The sequence below is a fragment of the Chrysemys picta genome, unplaced genomic scaffold (assembly GCF_011386835.1).
Source record: "Chrysemys picta bellii isolate R12L10 unplaced genomic scaffold, ASM1138683v2 scaf218, whole genome shotgun sequence".
NCBI classification, from domain to species: Eukaryota; Metazoa; Chordata; order Testudines; family Emydidae; genus Chrysemys; species Chrysemys picta.
The window spans coordinates 58208-75622 of NW_027052925.1; the positions used below are offsets into that span (position 1 = coordinate 58208).

General features: G+C 58.5%; 1 protein-coding gene across 1 annotated transcript in view; it reads left to right on the top strand.

The window, feature by feature from the left end:
- LOC135978349 (fibrinogen-like protein 1-like protein) overlaps positions 1-17415 on the top strand; it is a 39906-nt gene that overhangs the window by 21085 nt on the left and 1406 nt on the right. The window lies entirely within an intron of this gene.

Below are 17415 nucleotides of genomic sequence, written 5' to 3' on the forward strand. Positions count from 1 at the left end.
CTCCTTTCTTTCTAACTTCTTAGGGCCCTGGCCCCTCGTTCAGCCACTCAGCAATTTCCTAAGCAGGCCGTGTCTTTTGATATGGCCTGCTTCTCTGCCCCCAAAACAAAGAACTCTTGCTCCCATCTTGGCATTAGGCCACGCTTGTACCCTTTCTCATGCCCTTCTCCCTGGGCTAACCTTCTCAGCACAGCCCAGGCATGCTCTCCTTCTCTGCTCTTTTTGTCCATGGGCATAGCAGACCCTGGGTTGATTTCCCTTTGCAGGATCTCTCACAGGTATTGCTGCTGCTGCGTCTGTAGCTCCACCTGCACTTCCTTCTGCGTCTGTTGGTTTTCTAGGAGCTGCTGGAGAAACCCCTAGATCTGCTTAGCCAGTCCCTGGAACTGAAGTGGGAAATCCAGCGACCAGCTTGGTCCCTTGATACACCTGCTTGGGGGAGGGATAGCTCAGTGGTTTGAGCATTGGCCTGCTAAACCCGGGGTTGTGAGCTCAATCCTTGAGGGGGCCATTTAGAGATCGCGGCAAAAAACTGTCTGGGGATTGGTCCTGCTTTGAGCAGGGGGTTGGACTAGATGACCTCCGGAGGTCCCTTCCAACCCTGAGATTCTATGATTCCTTCAGCAACCAAGACTTCCCTCACAGATCACAGGGGGAACTCAATCCTGCCGACTATGCCAATCATAAATGAATCTACTCATCGTTAGGTGCCCCCCCGGCGGCCAGGCATGGCATCACAGCCCTCTCGCTGGGCTAGCGTCCCCCATCCATGGTCGCTCCAGCACCACGGCAGTTTCTCTGCCTGGTAACTCCGGCCAGGTCACCACCTTTAGTCCACCCTTCTGGGGCCCAGCTTGCCTCACACTAAAAGTCCAAAGAGGTCTTTCCACAGACAGAAGTCCTTCTGCCATCGCTGGGGCACTTGCTCAGCCTGTAGCCCCCTTGCTGGGCTTGGGAACCCTCTCCAGGTGCGTGTACGCCGCCTCCTCTGGGGCCGGTAGGGGAACCCAGTCCCACCCTGACATTGATAGCAGCTCAGGGCCCTGGACCCAACAGCTAGGTCTGCACCTTTCTCTTTGCTGCACTTTTCCAACCTCTCTTCTCAAGTTCCCCTCCAGGCTTTCCTTGCTGCTCTGAACTTCCTACCTCGTTCTCAATCCTGTTGCTACCCCAGCTGGGCTGTATCACCACCGAAGTCTGGCTCTTTACGGGGGCGGATATGGTGCCTCTCAGTTCGGGCTCATTCTGTAATCAGCTTGGCTAAGCCCCAGGCTGTGCAGCCCAGGGGAAAGCTCCCTGTTACAGGCCTGGTCTGCCCACTCCTCCTGTTACTGGGCTGGGGTCCTTGCTCCCCATTTCACACCTGGAGTCCAGAGGGGCTGAGTACGCACAGGCTCCTCTGCCTGGAACTGGAGTTTGCTCGTTCTGGTGACTCTGACATTCAGGCCCTTCATCATCAGAGGCTGACAGGTGTGGTGAGGGAGCTGGAGAAACCCCACTGCTGAGCAGAAGGGGGTCAAAGAGTTGGGATTCTGGGAGCTGATGGCTTCGTTTGCCCTGCTGCGGGAAGTGGAGCTGGAGACCGGAAATGCCATGTGAACGAGACTACCTGATGCTCTCTTTATGCCCGAGGGGCCGGAGCCTCCTACTGGAAACGCTCTCAGGAGTCCAGGTTCGGGACGTCTCTGGGGAGCCTCTTCTTAGGAACAAAACCAGGGTGGCACGATGATGGAGGCGTCTCTGTCCCAGAGCTGGGAGCCAGGGACAGGGGAAGCTCTCAGCCAGGCTGTGCATCGAGGATCCCATTTCTCCCCCAAGAGACCCACACGCCCCAAGGAGTAAATGGCTCCTACCTCCATGAGAGAGCAGGGTCTCCCATCTAAGGCTCTCTGACACCCAGCATTCCTTGCTTGGATGGGACGAGGTGACCTGTCCCCACTGCTCCCTGACGGGGCTTAGCGGCAGGCTGTGCCCGTCTGGGAGGCTTTGCCAGATCCCAGGGCCTGGAAGACAGCTGGGAATGAGGCTCCGATTCATTTCACACCCAGAGACCCCATAGAAGGGCCAAGGGGAGAATAAAGGGCAGGAGGTGAAGCTAGCCCTGAGCCTCTATCCCACCCCCACCTCCTCAAAAGTGGAGCTTTCCGAGCTTCAGTGGGGCTAGGGGTGGGGCCCTGACACAACGGCCTTTCTGCACCATATGGGGCAGGCAGAGCTCTGCCTGGGCGCAGGGGGAATGGGATGGGGGTAGATCAAGGAAAGGGGGGAGGGGAATGGGTGTGAGGGAAAGAGCTCCTGTCCCAGATGAAGGAATTTGGGGGCAGAGGAAAGGACCCTGCTCCACAGAGAGGGGAGAGGGTTTCTGTGAGTGCCAGGGGGCTCCATTTCCCCTTCCACTAGCTCCCCATTTACAGAGAGCCAGAGCAGTACCTGCAGCAGGGAGCGGGAGTTGCTGGTGGCCTCAGAAGCACAGGCCCTGCAGCGCCTCGGGCACCTGGCGCAAGTGCCGCATGATACGGAGCTGGCGCATCACATTGGCCGTGACGTCCTCCTGCTGCAAGGGAACGAGAACCTGTCTGAGACTCAGACGCCTCCGAGGAATCAGGGGGATTAACGGCCCCTGGAACCAGCAGCATTTCCACCCAGCCCCTGCCCACCTCTGAGGGATGAATTCCCCCTCCTGACCCCCAGGATGGAGTCTTGTTGTCCTTCCTAGTGACCTCCAGTGGCAACCCCGCTCCTTGTACGGGGAGCTCCTGCCACGTCCCCCTCAGTGCCCCTGACAGCTGTTCCACCTCCAATCCACAGCTCAAGTTCTCAGACCCCTCTCCTCCAGCCCCACCCAGGTTGGGTAGGGAGGGGACTGTAGCGGGGGGGCAGGAGGGATTCTGGCAGCAGTGAAGTGGGATGTGGGGAGGTTGAGACCTTTCCCCAAGTCACCCCAGCCACTAATGCTGAAGCCGCAGGATGGCAGCCCTGGTGAATGGGACAGATCGTCAGCCCCTGCTGACTGAATTCTCCTGTTCTCTCCAGCAGGGCCGGCTTTAGGAAGGGCGGGGCCCAATTCAAACATTTTTGGCGAGGCCCCGGCAGGGATGACTAACAAAAAAAATAATGTAAAAAAAGCCTTTCATTTCTTCCATGTATTATTTACTTTCCATAACTATATAAATAATAAAATTATATATTATGTACTTTGCATCATATATGCTGTTGATCGGTTATTAATGAGCTCCGTTTCACGTGTGTGGGTCCCCGCCACTCCCTGGGGGTGTGCTAGGGTGACCAGATGTCCTGATTTTATAGGGACAGCCCCGATTTTGGGGTCTTTTTCTTATAGGATCCTATTATCCCCCACCCCCTGTCCTGATTTTTCACACTTGCTGTCTGGTCACCCTAGTGGTGTGCACATGTGTGGGTCCCAGCTGCTCCCTGCCCCCCTCATTGAAGCAGGTGTGCAGGGTTACTGCCCTGGGAACTGCAGGGCACCAGTGGACATGGGACTGGCTGGAGGCAGGGCAGGGGCTCACTGGAGGTAGGGTCTGGCTGCAGGCAGGGCAAGGGGTGCGGGGCTGGCTGGAGACAGGGGTGTGTGGGGCTGGCTGGCTTTGGGCAGGGCCGCAGGGGGGTGCGGCAGGGTTTGCCTGGAGACAGGGCAGGGGGTGCGGCAGAGGCTGGCTGTGGGCAGGGGGTGCAGGGCTGGCTGAAGGCAGGGCAGGGGGGCGGGGCTGGTGCGGGCAGAACAGGGGGGGCGGGGCTGGAGGTAGGGCAGGGGTGCAGCAGGGGCTGGCTGCGGACAGGGGGTGCAGGGCTGGCTGGAGACGGGGCTGGCTGCGGGCAGGGCAGGGGGTGCGGGGCTGGTGCGGGACGGAGTGCAGCAGAGGCAGCTGGAGCCCCGGCCCTTTAAATAACCTCTGAGCCCCCCGCTATCCCAGGGCTCTGGGGGCTATTTAAAGGGCCCAGGGCTCCCCTGCTTCTACCGCCCCGGCCCTTTAAATAGCCGCGGGAGCCCTGGGAAAGCAGCGGGGCTCCAGTGGCTATTTAAAGGGCCGGGGCGGTAGAGGCAGCGGGAGCCCCGGACTTTTTAAATAGCCCCCAGAACCCCGCAGCCCTACCCCAGGGCTCCAGCAGTGGGGGTCTGGTAGCAATTTAAAGGGCCTGGGGCTCCGGCCCCTGCTGGGAGCCCTAGGTCCTTTAAATTGCCCCCTGGGGAAGCCAGGCCACCCTGGTACAGCGCACCGGCTCTTGCCGGTACACCATACCGGGGCTTGGGCCCGGGGCCCGATTCAGGGGAATTGGTTGAATTGGCCTAAAGCCGGCCCTGGTGGGGGGATGGCCACAGAGCCGCAGGGAGGGGAACCCTGAGGTGTGGGGGCTGGGTGGGTACTGGGAGTTCCTCCTGAAGGGACGGGGGTTGGCCAAGGTCACTCAGCCCCGGGGTGTGGGAGGGGGACTGGCTGAGGGCACTCAGAGCCCCAGGAAGTGCGGGAGGCTGAGGGGAGGGACTGGCCAGGGGCACTCAGAGCTCGGGGGGGTGCTGTCCGGTGGGGCACTCACAGCCCCAGGAGGTGGGTGGGGGAGGGGCACACAGGATTTCAGGAATTCCCTGGCAGTGAAGAGCTGCTGGCGGCAGGGAGGAGCCAGCCGTGACAATCCCCACTTGGGATCCCTGGCTGGGCTAGTGGCTATGGGGGCCCGTGGCCAAGCTGCAGCGGAAGGTGACCTGAAGGAAATGCCTCGGCCTCGGCCTCCGGCTAGGAAGGGCCTGGGCCAGACAATGACCCACCGCGCAGTGTCCCAGCTCCCTGCCCCACACCTGCGGGGCACGGCCCCTCCTCTGTAGGGAGGTTGGCATGTACCTTAGTGCTGCTTCCTCCATCTCCAAAGGCCTCTCCCAGCCAGTCTCTGGCAACCCCTGCCGTTCAGTACGCACATTACCCTGCTGTGCCATACCGGGGGGGGGGGAACCCTCGGGGATGGGGGGGCTGTCACACAGCTGGGCAATTTAACCCGGCTCGGCCGGGGTGACTGTCTCCCTGGAGCTGGGGTCTCAGCCCAGGTGTCTCTCTGCCCTTCCCCCCAGTCGCCCCCGGGCGAGGTGGGAGCTCCCCACGTTGCGTTCCAGCCCCACATTCACATCCACAAGTCCTGGTGGGTTCCAATCCCAGCTGAACACGCCCACCCGGCCTTAGTGCAGAGCAGAAGGGCCCAGCGCTGCCCCACAGACCCTCTGGCTCTCCGAGCCCGCTCTTACCCATCACCACAGCACGTCTGGCCCAGGCTGAACGCTGCTGCTCTGTGCAGAGAGGCTGGCACTTCTCGCTCCTGCCGTACGAGGGGCAGGTGCTGCTACCGACTGCTCCCCCTAACCCCGCCCTGCTGCGCTCTGGGGATGCTGCCCTGCTGTGGAGCTCTCAGGTGTCTTGAACTGGAATTTGTTTGGAGAGAAACTGCTAAGGAGCCTTATCAGCCCCGAGCAGAGAGTACCTGGGAGCCTGCCTGGGTCGGGCAGGTCTGGTACAGCCTCCCCCTAGATAAGGCTCTTCCCTGGACCTGCCACCCATTGGAATCTGGAACGATTCCCTCCGAGGTAACACCCAGGGCAGCCAGGGCAGGGCAGGGCACGGTCTGCTCCCCTGGAGCGTTAAGGCTTTCAGGTGTCAGCGGAGCAGGTTGTGGTTGTACGTTAAAGCAGCGAAGAAAGTTGGGGGGGGGCAGAGGAATTGAGTGCTGTGGCCCCCCCGTGCCTGGGGCCTATTTGAAAGGCAGCTGTCACACTGTCCCCTTTATCGGGAGTGCCCACTACACCCATCTCATGTAGTCCTCGGCACGAGGAGGGGGAGCATGTTCCCAGCTGAACGGCATTCGTCTAGGACTCACCGACCCCTATTCCAGGATGGGGGAGTGACCTGAGAGAGAGGTCACCATGTAGCCTGCAATTATCAGTGGCTTCTGGATTCCTCTGGGAAAGGGTTAACCAGGGGCTTAGTTTAGTCCACACTTGGCTTTCTCTGCAGTGCTGGACTCTGGTGGCAGGGATGGGTCCAGCTCGCACCCTTTCGCACCCTGGCAGGGAAAGTGCCCTAAAGGTTAGGATGTTCTCACAGGCTGTCGTAGTTACTGGGACCTTGTCAGGGAGGATTGGTGGCTTGTGGGGCATCGGATACCTCCCCTCCTACTAGAGCTGTGCAGTAACCAGAACATTACCCCCGCGAGGAGAGGGTTTCGGGGACCCTGGGATCTTGGGAGCCAGGGCTTCTCTCAGCAGCCTGGAAGCCCAGGCCCCCCATCAGCCTGTCAAGCAGGTGGGCAGGCGGGCGAGCTGGCAGGGAGCCAAGCAGCTTTCCGTGCGAAACCTGCCTGCTTTCTGTCGGAAGGTTTGTCCAAATCGACGTGTTCCCACGAAAGGTTTGGATTTCGACAAGCTGGCAATTTCTGATGGAAAAACAGTTCCACTGGCAAATTCTGACCAGCGCCTCTCCTGACCGCATAGCTCCCTGCATCTCTGCTGAGCGTGGAATCAGAATGGACTTGACACAGGTGGTTGTGCCCTGGGATGCCATCTCAGCCCAGCTCCCCCAGTGCTCCGGCGCTCACATTCTCCTAGTGGTGACGTCTGACCCTGGGGAGATGAAAGGCCTCTGCAGGTTGTTTCCTGCAGTGTGAGCTTTGGCTGCAGGCTTCTGTCCCCAGCCATGGCACGAAGGAATCTGTCTAGCCAGGCTGGGCGTCCTCCCTCATCTGTGGTCAGAGCTCACACGGGCCCTTCCAGTGACAAGGTGGCAGCATCTGGCCCTGGGAAAACAGACATCTGCTGTGTGCTCACCCCAGAGATTTCTTTCTTTCTGCAAACTGAAGAGGCCTCTTTCCTGTAGCCTCAGCAGAGGCTGCGAGGAGGCCAGCAGGCCCTGTGGCCCCCCGCAGACTGGGGGAGGCCCTGACCAGTAGCTCTAAAGGCCAGAAGACCCCACAGGACAGGTGGGGAACGGGACTGTGACGTTACGTTGCTGTTCCATGGTTCCTTTCTCCTCAGCTGAAGAAGAAACTGAGCCCTGAAGCAAGGCACCAGACTGGCTTGTCCGTGCAGTGACCCAGTATTCACCAGAGAGGGGAGAAGGAACAGTGAGGCTGGTGGGTTCCTTCTTCTAAAAAGAAAACAAATCAGAGCATGTTTTTACATCCGGCTTTTGACTCCCCGGCCAACGGGTGTGATCGTCCCAGGTAGAAAAGTCAGCCTGTAATGCCCGGCTCCTGCTGGCTGCTCCGATGCAGACTCCACTTCCCCTCTCCTCCCCGTAAGGCAGGGGAACTGCCAGCCACTGCCTGGTACTGTCTGCACCCAGCAGCAACACTCCTCTACCTCCCACTGCCCTCTCCTCTGCTGAGGTCCCCCGTGCCCTGCCCTGGCACCCTCTCTGCTATGGGATCAGACACGCGGGGAGAGCAGGGCAGGTCTGTGCCCTCAGCCCCGGGGCTCTCGCACAGAGCTCTGCCCTCAGGCCCAGCCCTGAACATCACGGCGTCAGAGGAGCTTCTCCCACTATCACGGCAGCTGCTCCTGTTGGTGCCCAAAGCCCGGGACCCGCACTCAGCCCCTGAAAGCAGGGCCGGCTCCAGGCACCAGCCGACCAAGCACGTGCTTGGGGCGGCACCTGGTAAGGGGCGGCCAATCTTGGGGTGGTGGGGATTTTTTTTGGGGGGGGGAGTTTGGTCGCTGGGGGTGGGGTGGGTTGTTTTTGTTTCGTCGGCTGGGCGTGTAGGGGGCACTGGGGGGTGGGATTCGGCAGCAGTGCTCCGGGGGGGGGGGTGGCGGCACGGCGGGGCGCTCCGCGGGGGCAGGGGCGCTCTTTGGCAGCATGGCTCGGCGGTGGGGTGTTTGGCGGCGCGGCGCTCGGTGGGAGATATGTGTGGCGGTGGGAGGGTTCAGCAGCACGGCGCGGCGCTCCGCGGGGGGGGGGGTGTTCGGTGGCGCTCGGTGGGGGGGGGGTTCGACGGCACGGCATTTGGCAGCGCTCCGCGGGGGGGGGGGTGTTCGGCTCCGCGGCGCTCCGCGGAGGTGGGGTGGCGTCGTGGTGCTGAGGGCGTGTGTTATGGCGGCGCTATGGAGGGCGGCACTCTTTTTTTTTGCTTGGGACGGCAAAAAAATTAGAGCCAGCCCTGCCTGAGAGTTGGGAACGTTGCAGCACGGCCCAGCCCCGGCTGCTGGGAGAGGAAGGCCACCCCACCTCCCTGGCTGGGAGAGCTGCCATGATCCCCCCATCTGCCAGCCCCAGTTGTTCCCTATGAATTTAAAGATGCGTTAGGCTCCTTGATTTCCTCGGCAGGACCAATGTTCTCATGAGTTTGTGCGCGCGTTCCCCTCCCTGACAAGCATGCAAAGCTGATCCGTCCACGGCCGAGTTCTCAGAACAGTAATGTTCTTCTCTCTCTATTGAGCCCTGATGTATTAGAAGGTAAAACTCCTGTGAAAGGTGCGCTAGTAATGTTCAAAGCCGGCCGGCAATGCAGGTACTGCCACCAGGCTGCACGGTGATTCATCTCAGAGACATCTCATTAATTTAGCAAATACTGCCTGAAAGGAAGAGAGCGCCGGCCACCCAAACTGTTCACACAAATAAAATCCGTATCAGACGCCGCTCACCTTTCCGAGGCGGCTTTGCCTTCCCCTCCCCTCTCCTCTGAAATGTGCGTGGATATAGGTGAGTAAGCAAAGGTGCACTCACACACAAACACACCGTGACACATCTATAATCATACAGTGCATCACTCTGTTCCTAGGATCTCAACAAAGTTCACCTCCGCTCATTAAAGGTGACATGCTAAACAATTGGGTTTGAGCTCTTATTTTTTTCTTCTTTATGGTGGATAAAGAAAGCATGAAAAGGCTTTTTTTTTTAATTGTTTCTTTCTTGTTTTTCACTTTAGACATACCCAGTCTTAGCTTCCCTGTTTCTGCTGGTGGGCTCCAGAGGGAGTTTTCTAATCCCTCAAACCAAAGGAGCATGACCACTGAATATTTAGCAAAGAGAGCTTTTCTCCCTACTGTGTGTTCGGCATTTGAGTGAAATGGGTGCCAACCAGAACAACCGACCTCCTTCCCATGCACCTGTTTCAAGCAGCCTGACCAAAACCCCCTTCCTTCCTCCCTTGATCACTCAGGTTTCATATCCTTGGTACTTGTGAGAAAGCTGTGCAAATCTGTGATCACACTGAGTGTGCTGTGAACGTCTTAGTATACTTCTCTGTCACCCTGTTTGGACTGTAAGTTCTCTGGGGCACAGACTGTGGGTGATAGTTTTGCTTCTCTGGCACAGTAGGACGCTATAACAAGAGACAGGTTTCAGTGTGGTAGCCATGTTAGTCTGTATCAGCAAAAACAACGAGGAGTCCTTGTGGCACCTTAGAGATTAACAAATATATTTGGGCATAAGCTTTCGTGGGCTAGAACCCACTTCATCAGATGACTTCATTAGACTGACCTCCCACTTGGTAAGACAACTCCCATCTTTTCATGTGCTGTGTATATACCTGTTAGTCTCTAAGGTGCCACTAAGGACCATCCCAAACCGCCCCACCATCCGCTCCAATGCAAGGCATTTCTTTACAGCGCCTTCTCTGATATACACACACAGCAACGTGTGTGTGTGTATTATTAAAAAGCCCTCTTGATCGGGCACACTTCTCACCCTTGGGAGAGGACAAGGGAACAAATATGTGATGGGTGTTAGTCATGTAGCGTAATGCACCACTGGAAGGTGCTGTGATACTGTGGTGGTGAACGTGGTATAATGACCTGCACAGAACAGAATAGCACGGCAGTGACACTTGAGGTATGTCTGTACAGCCCCAGCAAAAGTAGGGCCCAGCTGATAATGGTCTTTCAGCACTACCACGAGAGAAACGTTAAATAATAATAAACCGACCTCGTCAGCCCAGTAGTTCTGTTGTCACCCATAGAGCCAGCCACGAAAAAAGAAGGGTGGACAAGATCTGCATCTCTAATGTAAAAGCAAATCAAACCCCACAGGGCTTTAACAACAACTACCCTTTATTCATCAGAAAGAAGCCAAAAGGAACGTGCCCTGTATTTGGTTCCAAGCACAGGTCCCCGTTTGAAGGATGTGCTGACCTCAGGATAGCCGTATAGGTTTGGTTGAGGGCACAGGCCTGTGCGTCAGGACACCTGGGTTCTATTCCTGACCTGCTCTTTAGCTTTGGTCACTTCATTTCTCCGTGCCTCTGTTTCCCCACCCACTTTTTGTCTGTGTAGACTGTAGGCTCTCTGGGGTGGGGCCAATCTCTCATCATGTGTTTGGACAGCGCCTAGCACCAGGGGGCCCTGGTCTCGTTTGTGGCCCCTAAGCCCTACCGAAATGCATTACCTAGGGAGGTGGTGGAGTCTCCTTCCTTGGAGGTTTTTATGTCCCGGCTTGACAAAGCCCTGGCTGGGATGATTTAGTTGGGAATTGGTCCTGCTTTGAGCAGGGGGTTGGACTAGATACCTCCTGAGGTCCCTTCCAACCCTGAGATTCTATGATTCTATGATTCTATGACTGTCCTCTGCGCACAAACCCTAGCCTCTCCCCTGCCCCCCACATCTCCCTGAGCCTCCCTCCTGCCTCCCTTAGCCTCCTTCCTGTCCCCATCCCCCTGTACCCCCCTCAGCCTCCCTCGGCTCCCAACACCCCGGCCCCCTTAACCTTCCCCCACATTCTTCTGCCCCCTGCCCCCACATGCCCCTGCACCTCCCTCAGCCGCTCTTATATCCCACATGATCACCTCCAACCCCCTCAGTTTCCCCTCTGCCCCATCCCCATGCCCCCCTCAGCCTTCCCCCTGCCCCCCACACTCCCTGGCCCCCTCAGCCTTCTTCCTGCCCTCCACACCTACTACCCCTGTCAGCGTTCCCCCTGCACACTCTGTCTCCCTCATGCCCATATCCCTCTGTCCCCCTCAGCCTGCCCCCTATCCCTGGCCCCACACCCCCCTGCAACCCGCTCAGCCTTCCCCCCACATCCCCTCACAGTCCCCATGCGCTGTCCAGGCCCTGAACCATGGCCTCAGCCAGTCTGCCTGTGGGCTCGGCTTCAGCCTCCTGGAGCCCAGCGGGAGGTGGCAGCCAGCGTCAGGAGGGCAGCCTGCCTGCCACATGCAGACAGAGCGTGGGGACGGGGCGGCCCTCGCGCAGGCCTCAGCCCCGCTGGCAGCAGTGGGAGATGGCGCCATTTTGATGAAGGGACAATTGGCGCCTTTGGCCATGTTTCCATGGGACAGGTGAGAAGCCCCCACAATCCCGAGTCACAATCAGAGCGTGAGGGTGGCCGTGCTGCTGCCCCTGTTGTGCATGGGGTCGGCCCAGCACGCCCAACTGATGGGGGTGATCCTGTCACGGAGTGTGGGGGGACTCAGGGTCCTGCACCCCCGGCTTCCTGCGATTCACCATGACTCTCAGCCAGCCAGTAAAGCAGAAGGTTTATTTAGACGACAGGAACACAGTTCAAGACAGGTCCCGCAGGCACAGAAAACAGGACCCCCTCAGTTAGGTCCATCTTGGGGTCCTCGGGCACCCCAGCCCCCTTGGGAGGTCAGAGCCCTGTCTGCCTCCCAGCCATTCCACCAGCCAGCTCCTGAAACTCTCCCTTCAGCGACCCCTCCCACAGCCTTTGTTCAGTTTCCCGGGCAAAGGTGTCACCTGGCCTCTAACCCCTTCCTGGGTTCTCATGTTACATGCTCAGGTATTCTCCGGTCAGTCTCCCATCCCCCAATGCAGACTATCCCAGCCACACTCCCCTGTCAGCATTCAAAGACCACAGTAAGAACAGTCCCAGTTCGTCACAGATGCGTAGCCAGAATCAGCCAGAATCCACTGGAAGCTGCTTTACCAGTTTGTTGGGGCAGCCAGACTTATGGGACCGGCTGCAGCTGGCATTCGGGGTGTGCGGGCAGGGGGAGGAGGCAGCATGAATTGCATGTGGGAGATTCATTCGTTGTTTGTGTGACAGCACAAACTCCCCCTCATCCCAAAACCTGGTCCCCAAATGAGCAGACTGGAGCACATCACACTAAGCAAACTGGTGCCACATGCAACAAAATAAACAGGTCCCATCTCGTGTCCTTTGTTGCACATTTCGATGGCGTGTGCCAGGTGCTGGCAGGTTGCAGGGTCGAGAAGCGTGCATGCGGGTGAACCGCCTGGGTGCTCTTTTCCAGAACTATACGGACGTGGAGCTGTTCCCTCTAATGCACCAGTTCCTGCCCCCTGTATCCCAGCCAGAGAGCTGGGACACAGAGAGCAGCTGCCTTGACAGTCGCTGAATGAATCCAGTTTGATCCTCTTCCCTGTGGGACAGATGCAGCAGCAGCGCAGTCTCGCTCCAGCCCATCCCACTCAGGGATCTCCTCACCCGGCCCTGACCTGTCGGGACAATGGCGGGAGCCGGGGTTCAGTCTCTGTAACCCCACGTGCTAAGCAGGGGTTAGTGATACCAAATGGAACTGAAAGTCCGAGAGGGGTGGGGAGAGGGGTTCCCACCAGGTGTGTGGGTTTGGTGAAAGGCGCCTACAAAACGTTGGGTCTGCCCAGTGCTTAAAGACAGAGCTGACTGGACTCAGCTGGAAGTCCTGGTTTCTTCTCAGTGATCCCTAGAGCTGAAAACACTGTGAAGCCGGTTTGCCTGGGCACCATAGAGCCGGTGCTGTGGTGAAAGACAGTACAGCGGGGAGCAGCAGGGAGGTTCCCCCTAGCCAGGGAAGTCACTAAGAGCTGGACTCACTCCGGGCTGGAGGCCCCTCACAGCATGGCATCGCAGCTCCAGGCAGAGACAGCAGCATGGAGCAGCAGCGGTGCAGAGCAGAGGCAGAGGCATCCCTGGCCCACCCCTTCTCTCCCTGGGGCAGGAGGCGAACCCCCCCCCCCCCCCCCCCGAATCCCGCCTGAACTCTCAAACTCTGCTGAGCTGGGCCCGTAAACTGGGTAAGGGGACAGCAGAGGGAAAATGGGAGGGGTGTGCCAAAGGGACATTCGTCCATTGGACTCTCTCACCCCAAGCTGGGAAACTGAGGCAAGAGGCTGCTGCCCAATAGATTGTAGGGCGGGCGTTTCACTCACAGTTCACATACTGCTGAGTCACTCTTGTGGTGGTTTCCCCAGTTCATGCTGCGTTTCTTTCTCCTCTAAATAAAAGTTCTCGTGTGTTAGACTCAGACTCAGCGCTCGCGACGGGGGAACAGCTGCCTGTTAGGGGCGTGCTGGTCAGTTTCCCAGATTTCTGGGAGGGGCGCTCCAGCTGGTTCTGCTTTGCAATGCTAAGAGGAACCCCGAGATCCTGATTCTCGTCCTTGTCACTGCCAATACCACCTGGCACAAGTGTTACACCCCCATCGCGTTCTGCACAACCCCCGTTCCTGCCATCTCCTCTGGCTTGATCCTCTCCATTTAGTGCGTCCTTCGTCTGGAAGGCCGATGATACGGTAATGCCGCAGAGTCCCACTGAGAAATTAAATCCCTGGCTCACACCTGCCCGGCTTCAGAAACGTTGGCATTCTCGGGGAGGAGGGAGGGAGCCCAAGAAATCTGGTATCTGCGGTAAATAAAGGCTGGGCAGACGTTCCGGAGGGGGCTCCCTCCCTGCCCACAGGCCAGGCTTGAGGCCAGCAGTTGAGAAAGCAAGATAAGCTGGGTGTGGAGTGGCGCTTTCCCCATAAAGGCATGGAGCCCCGGCTCTGGTTTCTGATGTGGAAGTGGGGGACGCTTCAGGGTGCTAACTCGCCCGCTCAGCTGCAGCGTCGGGATGGGTGAGTTTTATTGAAATGCCCAGTATTTCACACAGCCTGGAGATGTAGGGCCAGAGCCTGGTGGTGGGCACCAGAGCCCCAGGCGGTGTGGGCACGTGGGGGAGGTGCAGTGGCAGGCATGCTATGTGGCCCCTGTGGGACACCATGTGCCCTGAGTGCCCGGGCACAGAAAGGAACGTGCCCAGACAGACGCAGTAACTACCGCATAGAGAGGGGCAGCCTGCACTCCTCTCAGTGCCGCCCCTCAGCCCGGGCAGGTGCACAAGGGGGAGGGGAGCCCTGGTGCATCCTCTGCTTTCCCGACCCCGCCTGGCCAAGGCACAAGGGATGGGGGCGCAGTGAGGTACATGCTGCTTTTCCTTTGAAACGGAGCAGCATTTCCCCCAGCAAGTGCATGCTGCAGCATGAGCCTGGCTAGCTAGGAGTCTGGCAGTGCCTCCTGGTGGGTAAAGAGTGCCCCCGGGGCCATGGGGTACCAGGAGCCTGGTGGAGATCCCCTGCCCAGCGCTCTGCTGGACCCTAGGCAGGAATCCTCCCTCCCTGCCCCAGGTTCCTTTGGGCATTGGGGCCAAAGTACTTTAGAACACAAAGGAACTAGCATAAGCCATGTTTTAAAAATGGGGAAACTGAGGTATGGTGCAGTGTAATGAGTTTTCCAAGGTCACAGGTCGAACTCAGGCCCTCTGTGTCTTAGACTACTACAGTGTGTGAACGGCTGCTAGCTGGCAGCGTCCCCTCTCCTCTGGGGCGTCAGGAGAAGGGGAGGCATGTTTTCAAGGATGAGTGACTCCAGATTGTTATTTCACTTCAGTTCCAAACATTGTAGTTCTGGCTTGTCAGACTCACTGAAATCCTTCTCCTTTAAAGCGTTAACCCTTTGCCTGCCATGGGGTTATGCCTCTCTCCTCTCTCTCACAAGGATACCTGAGATTGCTGGCAGCGTGTCACAGTTACTTGGGCTGTGACATTGTCTGAAGAATTTGGGGTCCAGGCAGCTCCAAAAAGAAGATGTTTCCAATGAAATCTGTCTGGGGATCATGTCTGGGCAAAGTGTTTCCATTGCGACAGTGTGTTTCGGTGTGTCGTTTACACGGTGTTCTCTCTCTCTCTCTCTAATTCATTTGCACGTTTGTATCACGGTCACTTGTGGGGTTAGTTGTGGACTTTCTAACTTTGCAACACCACATGAATACAATGATGGCTGACAGAAAGCACGGTGCCGGACTCCAGTGCGGCTTTAGCCGGTTCTGGTTTGACACACACACACAACCTATTTACCACTGGGGGCTGCATATGCCGTGCTCTGCGTTCTGTGGGCTGTAGCTACACAAGATGTAATACCAGGGCCGGGATAGATATACCTGGGGGGGGCGGGGGGTGAATGAGCCGGTTTCTGTCCAAGAGTCTGGATTGCTCTGGGCTGCTGATCCCGGCAAGGTCATTGTGAATCCCTGCGCTGAGTGCTGAAGGTGGCCTGGGAAAAGCATGTGTGGGGCGGGGGAGGGGTGTCTATGTTAATCCCGGCTGAAATAAATGGCCATGCCCTTGCTAGGGCAGCGCTTACAGTGCACCCCTCAGCGACCTGGCTCCATTTTGAACTCTTTTTGGCCAGGACTGTGGCCCCTGGCGACTCTGCCCACTTTAAGCCTGGCCTGAGCTGGGCCCACAGAACAGCTGCAGTGTCAGCAGCGTGTCCCCCTCTGGGCTGCTGGGCTGCAGTGCAGGGGGCAGCATGCCTGGCGTGGGGCACACAGCAGCTCTGTGCCCTGGGCCCCTCTCACCTGGTGCTCATCTGAGGGGGGCAGAGCCCTGCCGGAGGCTGCCCAGCTGCTGTCTCTGTGTGGGTGAGCGGGCACTGCCCTCCGGCTGGTGGCAGTGACTGTGGACGGGGGGAGCTGGGACAGAGGGGGTTGCTCCGAGCAGCACTCCCCTTGCAGCGGTGCAGCGCGGGGAGAGAGGAGGCAGCTCCTTCCCCACCACAGGGAGCGCTCCAGCCGGCCCTGACCCGCCCGGGACCCGGGAGCCAGGCCATCGGAGCCGCAATCTTTGAATGGTTTTTACCCTGCAGCTGGGTCCCAGCTGTGTGCTAATCGGGCCGGCTGCAGAGACGGAGACAGTGGCCGGGCCGGGGGAGAGGTGAATGGTGGGCTTCACCCCGTCTCCAGAGACTTGGGCCAACCCCCGCCATGCTGACCCCCTTTGAACATCCAGCCATGTCCTGCGGTGCCTACCTGGGAGCTGAGCTCTTCTGAAAATCTGGCCCAGTAGTTGAGCCCTCTGAAAACTCTGGCCTTAGCGTCTAAGGGTAACATTTTCAAGAGTGGCTAAGTCACTTAAGTGCCTAAATCCCAGTGAGTTCTAGTGGGATTTAGGCACTTGTGAAACTCTCTCCTGGTCTCATGTCCAGCGGTTTCTGTCCCCTGCAGGGTTCCAGTCCAGCTCTCTCCTGCTTCTGTCTGCGCTGTCCATGATGGCGCTCCTTTGCGTAGCCCCCGTGCAGGGCAACGTGACCCTGGCCCACAAGAAGGTGGGTGAGTAGAGAACCCGTCGGAGAGCTTCTATCATCTGCCATATCCGAGATCAGGGCATCGTGGGCCTGATTCTGCTCCTCTCCCCCATGCTGGGGTCACCCCTAGATCCACTTATCCACTGAATGCACCTTCCCGCCCCCCCGCCAGCGCTGGGCCCAAAGAAACGCTGAGTTCTCCGAAGGGATCGCAAGGCCGGCCTGCGCTAGTGAGCCCACTACTCCCATTCGCAGGCCTCCAGCGCCTGGGAATGGGCCAGCCGGGATGGGGGAGGTGCTGCTCGACTGGCTGTTTGCTTTCCACAGCTTCGTTATCCCTTTCTCCGGTAATGGCTGCCAAGCCCCCGGCAGTGACTGAAGAGCGCTGGTGCCAACCGCAGGGCAGCGTGTGGGAACCAGGCACCCCCCCCAAATTGGCTGGGAGTTCTACCCTTCCATCTCACCAACTCCTATTCTAGGGCTAGCCCCGGCTAACAGCTGGGGATCTCTCGCTAATGCCTAGAAGCCTTGCCCCCAGAGTCCAGGCAGCAGGGAGAGCCAGTTCCTCCTTGTCAGGGGTTTTCATTCCCTTCTCCCCACACCTCCAGCGGCTCTGGGAGCTGCTCAGGGGCTTGCCCAGGCCGGCCAGGGGCCGAGCCAGCTCCAGAGGTGGCCCTGAGCCCCTGCCCCCGCAGTGCTCAGCAGCTCCTCCCCCTCGGCTCAGCTATGGGGGAGGGGCACACAGGGGGATTGTCAGGGGGGTAGGGGAGCTGGGGGGCTCAGGCTCGAGGGAGGACCCTGCGGAGGGGAGGGGCAGTATAATCACAGTGCTCTCATTCTACCAGGATAGTTCGGAACAATTTCCGCCCCAAAGACAAGCCCTTCGATAGGATGTCTAGAATTTTCAAAGGCGCCACAGGGAGTTGGGTGCCTAAATCCCACTGAATTCCAATCACAGTCGGGTGTCAAACTCCCTTAGGCTCTTTGAAAACTCCCATTTAAATTGTCACCGATGGGTTTCATAATTGACATTCGCTGAGATGGATCTGGCAGCGTCTCCCCCACCCTCCCCAAACGATTTCTTCAGCAGTACGGACTCAGGAAGGATACAGAGC